This window comes from Mixophyes fleayi, chromosome 1 (assembly GCF_038048845.1).
Source record: "Mixophyes fleayi isolate aMixFle1 chromosome 1, aMixFle1.hap1, whole genome shotgun sequence".
In the NCBI taxonomy this organism is placed as follows: Eukaryota; Metazoa; Chordata; class Amphibia; order Anura; family Limnodynastidae; genus Mixophyes; species Mixophyes fleayi.
Genome location: NC_134402.1, coordinates 25,154,618 through 25,170,179, shown reverse-complemented (window position 1 = coordinate 25,170,179; position 15,562 = coordinate 25,154,618). Strand labels below are relative to the sequence as shown.

Here is a 15,562-nt window from a genome sequence, read left to right as displayed (position 1 = left end):
TGGGATATACCGAGCAAGGGCTTATTGCCAAGCAGCTGGTGCCATATATAATGTGGGCAGCATGGTGGCTAAGTGGTTAGCACTTCTGCCTCCCAGCACTGGGGTCACAAGTTCAATTCCCGACCATGGCCTTATCTGTCTGGAGTTTGTATGTTCTCCCCGTGTTTGCGTGGGTTTCTTTCGGGTGCTCCGGTTTCCTCCCACACTCCAAAAAACATACTGGTAGGTTAATTGGCTGCAATCAAAATTAACCCTAGTCTCTCTGTCTGTCTGTGTATATATGTTAGGGAATTTAGACTGTAAGCTCCAGTGGGGCAGGGACTGATGTGAATGAGTTCTCTGTACAGCACTGCGGAATCAGTGGCGCTATATAAATAAATGGCGATGATGATATACCGAACGCGGGCTTTTTTTTCCTCTTATCTTGAATCCTGTCTGCATTCTGGGATTCACTCATGTTTTTTTGATCTTGACTACCCTAGTTACTACCTGGACAGAATCATAGTCTGTTACCCCAAATATCCTGTTTTCAGTTTCAACTGGATTTTGCCTATTGCGCTTTTATCTCTGCTTTGCTGCCTTATCGGATTTTGCACCACATTACTCTACATGCCTTGTGTATATACTTCCACTTCTCGTGTGCTTGAACATTAGTTTACTAATTCCATTGTTTTTTCTATTGCTCCTGCTTTGTCAGGTTTTACCAGTATTAGTGCTGCTCCACACTGCCACAGGAGTGCTGGCCAAACACTGGAATTACAACTTGCACATTACTCAGTACTCTCTACTGCCAAGATAAGTACTGGTTGGACTTGAGTACTGCATCCTTCCTGTTCCATCATTCCTATCTGCCACATCAGTATCCTATTGGGGCATCATCCATCCCAGCTGTTGTGGCACCTAAAGTTGTACTCTCAGGTAGTCTATTATCCTTGCTCTTAACCTACACCTCTTAAGCAATCACTGGGAAGGGAAGGCTTCATAAATAAGGAGAAAAAAAGTTTTCTCCTTATAATGTAAAGACCCCATATTAAGGATATCAACAAGATTTCACAATTATAGCCATACTTACAAGTATCTTAAATGTAATTTAACGACCACCATTTTGTGATATTCTTTCACATTTATAAAAATTTAGTGGCTCAAATCCAACCATTTATGATTTTTACCCAATATAATTTTTGATTTCTCTTCTGGGGTTTGTTTGCATTTTATCTTTAAGTTACCTAGCCATAATATAAATATAATTAATATTTTATAGGCAGCCATTTTGGTGTAGACCTAACTTCACATCTCAATATGAGTATTTGGTTTCTATTTTTTACCCATCTACATATTATAAAGAATTCTTATTTGGAGATAAAGAACTTCTTCAAGCTTCATAAATACATTTTAGGTAATATAATTCACCTAAAAATTATATATATTCTTCCTAAACACATAAGGATTACGGGCCTAATTCATTAAGGATCTTAAATGAAGAGGATTCTTATTTCAGTCTCCTGGACAAAACCATGTTACATTGCAAGGGGTGCAAATGAGTGTTCTGTTTTGCACATAAGTTAAATACTATCTGTTTTTTCATGTAGCACACAAATACTTGATAGCTTATTTGTACACTGAAATTTAAAGTTGATATGTGTGTGCTACGTGAAAAAACAGGCAGTATTTAACTTATGTGCAAAACAGAATACTTAGCCTCGAGAATCAGTGAAAGCGAGGCTAAGACTCCAAATCCCGCCGTCGGATTCTCGCGTGACTCGTATTGTATAAATTCCCCGCTTGCCGCTGCCATCTTCAGTCAGGCACAGATCAGGGAAGAGGGAGGTTGGATTTTTTAGTGGAGCTGTGGAAGAAAGTTACCTGAGGGCGAGAATGAGTCAGTATTTACAGCCAACATTCGGCATTTGCATATAGCTTGCCGAGATATTACCTGCACTCTCCTGGCGTATTGCGATACCTTGTTTTTTCAGGAAAAACATAACACACAAGACGTTATGTAAAGATGCCTTTAGCTGAGAAATCACAGGTCCTGTTTAAGAAAAAGTTGCAGAATGATCATAACAAATGAATTAAAGGTGACAACCTTAGTGGTGTGAAATGTGTTTCATTTAAAAATAAAACTCATTTAGGCATTATTTTTTCTGTTCACATTATCTTTAAATTCTGTCCCAATTCCACCAATAAACGAGTCAAACAGAAGCAGCTGTCATGAGAGTTAGGTTTTAAGGCAACCCCAATCCTTTTCCACTTGGCCATTTCCATTTATGGTGCAGAAAACTGGGACTGTTTCATAGTATAAAATAATTAAAGAAAAACTTATCTTCTTTGTAAATATTCATATTAGTGTTTATACCTCGATTTTTTATTTTTTGGTGCATGTCAAAACCCAAACCCAAAACAGTTTACAGTCTTTCTATTACTTTTTACTCAACTGTGACTCTATAAACATTCCTAAACAATTTGTAAAAATTTTGACAGCACAGTGGCACAGTAGTTAGCATTGCTTCCTCACAGTGCTGGGGTCATATGGGTTTGAGATTCCAACTCTGGCAATATCTATGTGGAGTTTGTATGTTCTCCTAATGAGTTGTGAGGGTTTTCTTTGGGTGCTCTGGTTTCCTCCCAATGTCCAAAAACATACTAATTGACTATTTGTGTGTTTGTTTTATAGCAAATGTCAAACTTAAATTTACCTGAACTGTGATGAGTCTATCCCGAACCTGACTTGTGTGATGACACACTTTATTATGGATCTGACTGCTGAGTTAATTTACGTGGTGATAAAAGCTAAGTATTTCAATGAATAGTTGGGAGTATCTTGTATGGAGAAAACTATTTGGTTAGCTTCTCGGCATGAAGTGTAGTGACATTGTTTATCCATAAAGTATGTGTTCCATATTTTACTGGCCATGCCCCTGTGTGCATATTTGTATAGATTATTTGCATTACCTAGGAGACTGCAAGCAAGGCACTGATCCTGCCGTATAATTCCAGTGGTACTGCTGTTTAAGTCCACTGATCCTGCCATGTGTTGGGCCACGTGTTTGTGCCTCCCACTTGTGTCGCTTAGCTTAGTCATCCAGCTACCTCGGTGCAACCTTTTGGCCTAAAAACAATATTGTGAGGTGTGAGGTGTTCAGAATAGACTGGAAATGAGTGGAATTGTTATTGAGGTTAATAATAGTGTAGGAGTGAAAAAAAAAAAAAAAATGGATTTTAGCACTTTTTATGCTTTGTTAAAAAAAAATCAGAACCCAAAACCCTAAATCAGAATCAAAACCTTGAGTGGGGTGTTTTGGCAAAACCAATCAGAACCCAAAACCTCAAGCTAATCAGAACCCAAAACCCAAAACCCAAAACACGAAAAGTGGCCGGTGCACACACCTACTTTGTAGTGAATGCCAATTTCCTGTCCTCTCTAGCCATCTTTTAAGCGCAGAAATGACTTCATCAGCAATTTCAGGACCGGCCTGATTGGTCCTTTTCTGTGTTTACCCTTTCCCAGGTAAACATACAGATAAAGGAATAGCAGATGAGTCACTCCTAATTTACTTAGGAACAGATATTATTCTGTGGCTATAGAGCAGAGTTTGTTTAAACAGAGATCAGGATCCCCAGACATCTTACATTTAAATACATAATGCAGTCCTCTGCCATTAAACATAGAGCTCTGTCTGTGGACCTTTACTTATGCTAGCACACACAGACCCACAGCTAAACCAAGACAGGCGACCCCCTGGTGTGATGTACATTTATACAGGACAATTACCCTTTTGCCTAGACTGAAACAATGGACTCGTCTACAAGATAATAATACATGCTGGCAGACTTTTTAACTACTTTCAAAATAGAATATACACAAGCTTAAATATGACTGAGAAATATGGGGAACCAGAGAGCTAGAAAAAGTATATGTTTTTAAAGTCCGCAGTTGACAGGTTGAGGTGATATCAATATCTAGTTTCCCCACAGGCACCTTCATTGAAGATAGCGCTCTCAGCTTCAGAGGTGAGTCTGCAATTAGCCAAGTAGAAGCGGCTAGTGGCTAACTAGTGCTGGCTACCATCATCATCACCAGTGTGTATTTGTACTAGTCCTCAGGCATCCACAAGTGATACGCCAACTGACAGGCCTATATGTGTCTCTGTGCGGGTCTACCTCAGTTCCCAATCACAGAAACACCCCCTGACTGTATTATGTATGTCTAATCGCTCTCCCATTCTGCCTCTCCAACAGAAAGGAGGCGCAAATATCACATCTGCATTTGGACACAGATGTGTGACTTTCACTGTACAGTACAAATTTGCTTATTTTACACTAAGGAAACAAGCGTCCAACTCAGCATTAGTTAAACTACGTTTTCTCTATGAAAGCAGTGATAATATAAAGAATATTTTGTAAATACCTATGTCAGTATAGTTATATGTCTATAAATTTAAGTTAGAAAAACAACATATAATTTATTTGTTTAAAGCAATGAACCAATAAGCAAGGACAGAACAGAGAAAGAGGAAGGAGGTTTTTGTACAGCTCTGTATCACTGTGTGAGAGGGAAAGCATAATGCTGTAAACAGTATTAATCTGCCCCATCTTCTGCACTCACTCCAGTTATTGTAAGAGTGAAATCAGTTCCTGATCCAGATCCAATGAACCGGTCTGGGATTCCAGATTCACGAGTGCTTGCCCAATACATAAGACGTTTTGGAGGTTGTCCTGATTTCTCTTGGAACCAGCTTAAAATATCTTTAGAATTTTCACTGTAATAGAGGCTGGAACTGGAAGTACATGAGATGGTGACTTTACCTCCTGGTGACACAGAGATATAATCTGGAGTCTGAGTCGTCACAATCTGTCCACATGAAGCTGGTAACACAAAGACAACATATAATTAATGATTACAATGGTTCATATAAATTATGTTGTATCATCCTAATATTTCTGCATCATTATTGTGTTGTTTATATTTTTAATATACAGTACTATCCAATTAATATAAAATATTACCATACCTTGAATATAAACATAAAAGGCACAGAGTAAATATGTCAAAGAAACCATCTTTATGATTCTGATCTGTCACAGACACAGATCACTGGGTTTAAAGACAATCTATTTATATCATGAAATCTATAGGGAAATAACATTAGACACTGTGTATGTAAAACAGGAAATATGCAAATGATTTATATTGTGATATCTCATTTTATGTCATTTTTTTTGCTGTGTAGAAGTCAGGTGACCATTAATATAACAAAATGCTGAGAGACTGTATAATATAATGTTAAGCTAATAGACTTTGAACATCATAACATATTACATACATGTTCTGGTAATGTGTTAGGTGGTAGGATTTGTAATACTGTCACATATTCTGGGGCAGAGATATTAGATTGTGAGTTCTAGCACTGAGACAATCACAGAGATGTGTAAGTTATATTTATAGTGCTGATAACTGGTTACACTATTATAATAACTAAATAAAATATTGGTTTATATTAGTTGATATTGGATATTGTCTTCAAATGATCTATTATTAAGAGAAATAACACAAACTGACTATTTGTTGTTACTTTTATCATTTAAACAACTAATGGGAATTAATACGCAAATTAAGGATCATGAGTGGGACAAATAGGTACATGTATTTTTACATAATGAAATGTGCTGTACATCTGAATCTTTTTGGGTGAGTAAATAACTCGTATTGACTAGAGATGCTCAGGTTCGGTTCCTCTGAAACCGAACACACCCAAACTTAGGGGATCCGAGTGCCGAGCCGAGTCAGCTCGGTACTATCGCGATTTCTCGGATTCCAAATTGAGGAAAAACGTCATTGTGACGTTGTCCGATCTCTGGAGTTTTGGAATTAATAAACACCGCCCTCCACGGTGATCTAGCGCCATTTGAGAGAGGGATACAGAAGGGGTAGGATACAGTGTACAGCAGATGGGCAGGCAAACTTACAGAATTGAAATAGTGGGGTGGTAGCAGTGTTAAAGAAAGCTCCATGGCTACTTGTCATTGCTGAAATACAAATATACTAGTCCTTGCAGGCTTTTTTTCTGAATTTGCACCAAAAAGTGTACGGTGTTATCCAAATGGATTCACAGCAGTACACAGAAGGTCAGCAGCAGCAAGCAGCTGCTGCCACCAGTCCTGATAATAGTAATCCCTATACGTAATCTGGTAAAGCCTATGTAAAAGTACATAGTCTTTTTAAGTCAGGGAAAAAACAACAAAAAAAACACCTTTTAACCTAGTGAAGATAAAAAGAGCTGTAATCCTGGAAAAGTTATCTGCCGGAAAAAAAAATTGCCAACATGCCATTCTACATACGCAGTGGCAAAGAAAGAATTAGTCCTTTGCCTTTCTCTATGAGTGCGAGATCTAAAATTGTTACTGAGGCATCTTCTTGTAAGGTCACTCATGATCAAACAAGACCAAGTAATTTGGACTCCAAAAGTGGTGCTCAAATACTTTTACGGGTAAAAGCCGAGCTGGAAGAAAGAAAACAGTAAGGCATTACAGTAAAATATATGCTCAGATTCAGAACTGACACCAATCCCTGAAGAGAGTCCATCCACGAGTGCTACATAGTGCGATCACAGGATCTGATATATCACCTTAAGGTTGATCGGTGGCTGTTTCTCATTGGTTCTTGCTCCCTTAAATAGCTACCTGTGTCAGTGAGTAGTTGTGTCAGGTTTGTACACGAAGAATGAGTGAGATCCTGCTGTCTCAGCTGGTATTGGCTAGACTCCCCCTGAGGTGTGGAGTCTAACAGAGTGGGAGGTGTTCACCAGGGATCCCCGCTAGGAGATTTGGACTTCAGCGGCTCCCACCCTGCAGGTCGCGGCCCTCTAGGGAAGTTTCCAGTGAGACAGAACAGAGAGGTGATTTAATGAGCTCAAAGGTAGACAGGATATATGTATATATGATGAACCACAGCTATTCCAGTTAGAGGGTGAGTAGGTCAGTGAGATCAATGGTACAGTAGAGTAGATGGCAGTAATTTACCACTAAGGAGTGGAGCAGGTATGCAGAGCTCAATGGAGTACAGGTTATATAGACAATCCTGGTAAGCGCTCTCTCAAAGAGTTAATGCAGCTCCTATTACAAACTCAATAATAATATACAAAAAAGGAGCTCAAAAATACACTAATATACAGATATGTCCGTGTATCAAATGAAATAGTGAGATGCAACAAAAGGTTATGTCTATGTTTATACTCTTTTGCAGTAGTCGGGAGTACAGAATATGCAGCAGACGATGAACTACGGCTATTTACCACTAGGAGTGGAACGGATCACAGAGGTCAGCGGTGCGTGCAGAGTAGCTAGCGTGCGTTGATCACAGTGATTACCACTAACGAGTGGAACAGATGAGCAGAGATCAGCAATGTCCAGATATGCAGCAGACAGAGAGCCACAGCTATTACCACTAGGAGTGGAACGGATCAGCAGAGGTCAGCGGTGCGTGCAGAGTAGCTAGTGTGCGTTGATCACAGTGATTACCACTAACGAGTGGAACAGATGAGCAGAGATCAGCGATGTCCAGATATGCAGCTGATGGTGAGCAACAGCTATTACCACTAGGAGTGGAATGGATCAGCAGAGGTCAGGGTGCGTGCAGAGTAGCTAGCGTGCGTTGATCACAGTGATTACCACTAACGAGTGGAACAGGTGAACAGAGATCAGCAATGTCCAGATATGCAGCAGACAGAGAGCCACAGCTATTACCACATGGAAGTGGAACGGATCAGCAGAGGTCAGCGGTGTGTGCAGAGTAGCTAGTGTGCGTTGATCACAGTGATTACCACTAACGAGTGGAACAGATGAGCAGAGACCAGCAATGTCCAGATATGCAGCAGACAGAGAGCCACAGCTATTACCACATGGAAGTGGAACGGATCAGCAGAGGTCAGCGGTGTGTGCAGAGTAACTAGCACAGAGGGAAGGGAGCTGCTTCAGGCCAGGTGAAGACTCGAAGAACCAGCAGTGAACAGGTGAGAGGAGGAACCTTATAAAGGAGTACTGACCAATGAGTAGACAGGCCATAACAAAGGTGAAGCTTAGCAAATGCAGACTGCTGCTGACAGCCTGCATGATGAGGAGCACCAAGGTGAGGGCAGGTGTACTGAGGCTCGGTGGAGATACCCGGAGAGCGATGGGTGACAAGTTGCCGGCTATAATGTCTACACACTATCATTTCCATGCATCTGTTTAGGCTGTTCTGAATCCTGTGTGCTTTCTGGGATTGGACTCATTCTCTTGTGACCCCGACTATCCTGTTTGCTACCTGGACAGAATCATATTCTTTGAGATTTCTAAGAGGATCTGCTGAGTCTCACATTTTATTTACAAAACTCTGAGCAAAACCTTGCAGAGGAGGCCCCTACTTCACACTCAGCTGCTCTGCTGTTAAGCCCTATATAGAGAAGGAAAAGTGATCCCAGTCTATAAAGCAAAGTCTGACTACTCAGTAAACTCTGGCTGTATTATAAATTTTATATCATTACATTACAAGATATAATTGAAAGTGTGAACACACGTTGGATTCACACTGCAACATATCAAGGAAGTTTTGCTGCCATCTGCTGACTATTCCGGGGTCACAGTAAATTAACTATCTGTTTCTGCTATGTTCAGCATTTGCTTGCTCTCCAGCTTTACATTGTTGTGCTGATGCCACCTGCTGGTCCTTCCAGACAAATATATTGTGTTTACAAAAGAACTCTGATGTGAATCTGCAAAAAGCTCTGAACTTCTCATTGATAATATTTGAAACTTAGTTTCTGAGACCAAGACCTGTGAGAGTTAAACATATAAGAATTCCTAGGCTTCCATCCTCTCTCTCCACCTGGCAATAGAAGTGCCCTTGAGAAGCTTCTTTGCCAGTTTCCCCATCGTGTTTGCTTCTTATACTAGCCCATCTAGTTGGTCCCTCTGTAAAACAATGTCAAAACCTCTCTTCCTCCTCCTGTGGAGCCTGGTGGGAAATTCCCCCCACCACTAAAACTGTAGGACCTCAACCGATTTCATACGATCTTCATAACTTTCTATGTTTGTCACTTTCTACATATTTTATAGGCCTGGTGAATATAGCAATGTGAATGTTTTATAATCTGGTGTCTGAGTCATCGCAATCTGTCCACAGGATCCTGATTAAACAAATAATATTGTTACTTCAAATAATGATGTGTTTTTATTGCTTAAAATATTGAATACATTTATTAATAACATAAACACTTTTCACACAAAATTATTCTATCTGACCCGAGGACATATAATATTACTGTACCTTGAATGTAAAGATAAAAGAGACACAGAAGATATCTTAGAGAAACCATCTTTATGTCTCTGGACTGTCACAGACACAGATCACTGGGCATCAGGACAAACTGTTTATATCACATGAGGTCTATAGGGAAATAACCTCAGAGTCTGTGTATGTAAAACAGGAAATATGCAAACGATTCAAACTTATAACATCTCACCTCATCTCATAATTTCTGGTGTAATTATTGATGCAGTGATGCAGAGAAGATATAGTTCATGTCACAACTACCAGTCCACACCAGTAATCACTGCAAAGCAGACGTGTGCTGGACTATTACCAGGTGTCAGTGGCTCTATCTGGGTAAGCAGTGAATGACGGATGATAGGGGAATGGAGTGGAGATGAGAGAAGTCTACGTATCAAACATTCCTCACATGACAATGAGCATGACAGTGGCAAATGAGGCTCCTAAAGTACTTGAAATTCCTACAGCAATTAGAGATGTTTATTGACCCCCCGTGTTTTTGTTTTGGTTTTGGATATGTATTAAGTGTGTGTTTTAGTTTTGGTTTTGGTTTTGGCAAAACCACCCTCGCGTGTTTTAGTTTTGGATCTGTATTTTTTTTAAAAATTGCTAAAATATGCTAAAATCACATATGTTTGCTCTTTTTCTGTTCCTACATTATTATCAACCTCAATAAAACTAATTCCCAGTCATTTCCCACTCATCCTTATGTTGGATATTAAAAAGGACATGTACAGTTTAACAAACCAAGCACTCCATCAGCAAGCAGTGCCACTTTTGTGGCTGAAGTGCTTCGTTTGTTTGGGCCACCACAAAAAAAGTCAACAATATCTTAGCTGCCTTAAGCCCAACAGTGCTGTCAATGAACTCTACAGTGGCCTCACCCTCATCAGTAAGTACATCATCCTGACACAATATTAAATCATCCCCGGTGGAATGCACCATTACAGAAGTCTCTGAACTTTGATCTAATTGCCGGTAAAGGCCTTCCTCATGGAATTTGCAGTTAATTTTGATGAACATCATCTTTTACACATTTTTAGGAAGTAGCCTCCTACGCCGACCGCTAACAACGTTCCCTGCTGTGCTGAAAACACACTGGAGGGTGGTTAACTTAGGTATTGCAAAGCGAGTTTGTACATGCATCTCCGAATTGCCTTTTTTCCTCCCAGTATGTAAAGGAACTACTTGACATGTCTATTTGTACACTGTTATTAATATCATCCTCCACCATTCTTTGGATGTTGATAGTAGGATCAGGTGGAGTTACAGCAGCGGTGTCAGAAGTTTTGGTCAATTCTTTTAGAGCAGACCAGACCAGGGGGTAAATGTATCAAGGTGCGATTTTGCAAAATCAGCTTACTCAAGAAACCGTCCCTTGATCCCGCCTCTCTCTCTAATTACCGCCCTATTTCGCTTCTTCCTTTTGCCTCCAAACTCCTTGAACGGGTTGTCTACAACCGTCTCACCTCCTTTCTTTCCTCTCACTCACTACTTGACCCGCTCCAATCTGGTTTTTGCCCCCTCCACTCTACTGAAACTGCCCTCACTAAGGTCACTAATGACCTTCTCCCCGCTAAATCCAATAGACACTACTCCCTTCTTATCCTTCTTGACCTTTGATACCGTTGACCACGCACTCCTTTTGCAAACTCTCAAATCTTTAGGCCTTTGTAACACTGTCCTCTCCTGGTTTTCCTCTTACCTCTCCAACCGCACCTTCTCAGTCTCTACTCTTGATTGTACATCACCCCCTCTTCCCCTACCCGTTGGCGTTCCTCAAAGCTCCGTTCTTGGCCCCCTGCTTTTCTCCCTCTACACCTCCTCCCTTGGTGTCCTTATCCACTCCTTTGGCCTCCAGTACCACCTCTATGCTGATGATACCCGAATCTATCTTTCATCCCCTGACCTCTCCCCTTCCCTTCTGTCTCGTGTCTCCTCCTGTCTCTCGGCCAGCTCATCTTGGATGTCCCAACGCTTCCTTAAACTCAATATTTCCAAGACCGAGCTTATAGTCTTCCCCCTGCCAGGACTCTCCCACCTCCCCCCCTCTCTATTTCTGTTAATAACACTACCCTCGTTTCTGTCCCCCAAGTCCGATGCCTTGGGGTCATCCTTGATTCCTCCCTCTCATTTAAGCCTCACATTCTGTCCCTCTCAAAATCCTGTTACTTCCACCTTCGGAATATATCTAAGATACGTCCCTTTCTCACCACGGAAGCCACGAAAACCCTTGTTCACTCGCTTATTATCTCTCGCCTTGACTACTGTAACCTTCTTCTCTCTGGCCTACCTGATTCTCGCCTTGACCCTCTTAAGTCTATCCTCAATGCTGCTGCCCGCCTCATTTTTCTCTCCAGGCGCTCTGCGGTCTCCCTCCAACAGTCACTACATTGGCTCCCCATACCCTACAGAATTACATTTACACTCCTCACCCTCACCTTTAAAGCTCTTAGTCAATCTTCCCCTCCCTACATCTCCAATCTCATCTCTACCTACACTCCTACCCGCCCCCTCCGCTCTGCCTCGGACCGCCGCCTCACTACTTCACTGATCACCTCCTCTCACTCTCGTCTTCAGGACTTTGCCCGGGCTGCTCCCCAGCTGTGGAACGATCTTCCACATTCCATCAGGTTAGCATCTACTCTCAAAGGCTTCAAGCGTGCCCTTAAGACTCATTTCTTTATTCAAGTCTATCAGTCCTCCTAACTTTCTTGTCCTGGCTCTATCCCCTAGTTAGTACCACCCTTTATGTGTCTCCCCCTTCCCTTTAGGTTGTTATCTCTCATGAGCAGGGCCCTCTTTCCTTGTGTGCTCCTTCTACTATTCCATCACCCTCTGTACCTCTTGGCCTGCTTCGCTAGCCCTGTTTTCCCTGTTTTATTAATCTTTGGCCTTCTTGCTGATTTCTACTATCCCTTTCACTATCTGTCAGATATAATCTGATTTGCTTTACCCTGTCACCTGTGTTTGTATATATTTGTGTATCATGTTGTGTCTTGGTTCTGTTTTCTGTATATGTAATGTACAGCGCTGCGGACCCTTTATGGCGTCTTATAAGTCAAAGATAATAATAATAATAATAATAATGAACTCTAAGAATGCAGCGAACTGCCTGGTTACTCTGTCGATTAGTAATGACACAAACACACAGCAGTTCATAGCACATTTAGGAAACATTTCAACACAGCAGTGACAGAAAAGAAAAGTGGTGCATGATGGAATTGTCCTTCGAAGCTCCCACCCACCCTCATGTTGGATTGACATAATATGATTGATGGGCAGCAGGCGAAGTTATAAAGTCGACAATATGATGACATTAACAGTATTATTAGGATATCAACTGCAATGTAGATAGTATTTATTAGGATGCCAATCCAAATGTAGATAGTATTATCCCTAACTATAAACCTGTCACTATCCCTAGAGCTGTACCCTATCCCTAGACCTGTCCTAGACCTGTTTTTAAATATATCCCTTGCCCTATAATAACACTGTCCACATTTGAGTAGTCTACCTAATCATACTGTCCACCATGTGAATTGGCGATGGTTATAAAGGGTGCAATTCCACCTTGTTACCACCTCTTGCTACATTTGGTGGCAGGGCAAATTAAATCGTTCTTGTAGCTGCTGCAATCTCCTATATGCTGTCACAGAATGCCGGAAATATCCCGAAACTTTACCGGCCTCAGACAGCATCTCCAGCATGTCCCTGTTATTTTTCAAAAAGCTCTGCACCACCAAATTGATTGTGTGAGCAAAACAGAGAATATGATGGAATTCGCCCAGCTGTAATGCTCTCACAATATTGGAGGCGTTAATAGAAATTACATATCCCGAGGAGAGTCCAAATGGGATAAGCCATGTATTAATGACATCCCTTAGCTTTTGAAAGAGATTGTCAGCTGTATGCCTGTTAGTGAAGCCGGTGATACACAGAGTAGCCTTCTTAGGAAAATCTGACGTAGTTAGGTACATGCTGCTGCTGTTCCTTCTTGTGAAGGTGAATCATCACAGTCATCTTTAGTTTGTTCAGTTCAGCTTGTCCACATATCTGTGGGTAAGTGTACAGTGGGTAGAATGGCATTTTGTAGCCCAATAATTACATTTTTATGAACCTTCTGGTAGAGATGAGGAATAGCTTTTCTAGTAAAATGGTGTCGTGATGGAATTTGGTAATGGGGACACGGGACCTAAATTAACTGTCTAACACCAGTGGCATTAATAGTGGATATTGGACGCAGATTTAATAATAACATAGTCGCCTGTAACAATCCTGTCCAAGTTTGCTAGTTTCCCTGTCTGCTCTGTTCTCCTGTGTATCACATGACTCACCTTCAGGGCGGGCCATTCAAACCTGCTCTATTTAAACTCAGCACTGACACCTGCTCACTGTCAGTGCAACTTGTTTGCTGCCTGTTTCCATGGACTCCTGTGCATTCCTGAACTCTCCTGTTGGATTTCCTGTGGGTGAACCTGCTTTATCAACCAAGTGCTGATAGCACCATCTTTGGGACTCTCCTGTTTGCAAGTATCTCTATGCATCAATTTACTAGACTTTGTTTATTATGCCAAGTGTGCGGATTCTCATCATTGTGATATACTGAACTGCCATCTCACCTATACTACTGTACAAGAACTTATTTGATACCTTCTGGGTTGTTCCTCTGACGCTGCTATTTTTAAACTCTGCGGTGATCAGACCCTTACCTTGCATATATGTTGTAGTGCAAACTCTACTAATTACCGCACTCCTGTGGTTTCCTGAACATCGTTACTCTCCATCTCTACTGTGTACAGAACTTTGCTGCATTGTTTTTCATGTGTTGATATGTACTTACGCTTATATTCATTGAAGTACTTATTAAGCATACCCACTGTCTTGTGTTCTTATTCTATAAACATCGTATGATCCTGACTCAGCTAGTCACGTGCACAGTCCATTGTGGGAACCGCCCACTAGGCCTGATATTATTCCAGTCCATAACATCGCCATGGCGTCTGTGATCCACTTTGCGAGTGGGTGACAGCTTTCATACTTGCTTCCTCTTGCAAAGGAATGTTTAACAGTCAATTGTTGTAAACTACTAGTAGTCTTCTTCTTGGTCTGCTTCTAGGATGAAGATCCACCCCAGCAGCAGCTGCAGCAGCAGCATGGGGACTAATGCTAAAGAATTATTCTGAGCATCCTGGATAGTGGAGAGTTCATGAAGCCTTAGCAACTTGGATGAAGGACTAACTCCGATCGCTAGTGAGGATATTGATGAGGACGATGTTGTCGGTGTATATTGCAGGTGCCGGGATATAGGTGAGAGAAGGGAGGTAGCTGATGCTGGACTGCTTATTGTTATTTTTTTTAGCAAAAGTTTCTGATTGTCCTAATAGCTTCCCGTGAACTCTCTTCAAATGGCGTAACATGGATGGTTAAGTTCCCTACCTCTACTGACTGTGGCTTTGCAAATGCTACAAATAGCTAGACAACTGTTGTCAGGATTTGTGTAAAAATAATTCCACACTTAAGAGGGTGATTTTTTGGTCTTATGCCCAGGCATGACAATGGCCTTCTTCTTATCACTGGCAAGAACTGATTTCACTGATGCAGGACTTACACAAACAACATCATCATCATCAACAGCCTCATTAGCAACGTTGTCAGCTACACAAATGTTGCAATTCCAAAGTGGCATCCTCAATTTGTGTATCACCGGCTACACTTGCACTGCTCATCCACACTTCTGCAGAAATGCTGAAAGGAGGCTTATTTATGAGTACAGTATCAGAATGCTCAGGATTACACATAGCCCTCGTGGATAGACTCTCCTCAGGGATTTATGTCATTTCTGAATTACTGTTTTCTTCTAGCTTGACTTTTACACTTAAAAGCATTTGGGTACCACTTTTGAGTCTGAATGACAAGGTCTTGCATTGTAATGACTGACCATACAAGAAGATGCCTCAACGACAGCTGCAGAACTAGCACTTAAACAGAAAGGCGAAGGCCTGATTCTTTCCTTGCCAGTGCGTGTGTAGAATGGCATGTTGGCAATTTTATTTTTTCCTGTAGTTAACTTTGCCTTGATTACAGATGTTTTTTTCTTTACCAAGGTAAAAGGTGTTTTTTCCATTTTTAGTTTCTCTGACTTAAAAACACTATACACATTAACATAGGTTTTAGCAGATATATAGAGGGATTACTATCATCATAACTAGTGCCAGCAGCTGTTTGGTGCTGCTGGTCTTCTGTGGACTGATG

The 15,562-nt window shown here is 41.1% G+C and overlaps 1 non-coding gene across 1 annotated transcript; it reads left to right on the top strand.

The window, feature by feature from the left end:
- Positions 1–2,698: 2,698 nt before the first annotated feature.
- LOC142137221 (small nucleolar RNA SNORD50) lies at positions 2,699–2,770 on the top strand. Its single transcript, XR_012687865.1, has one exon. It is a non-coding gene; the product is annotated as a small nucleolar RNA SNORD50 (small nucleolar RNA).
- Positions 2,771–15,562: the final 12,792 nt, after the last annotated feature.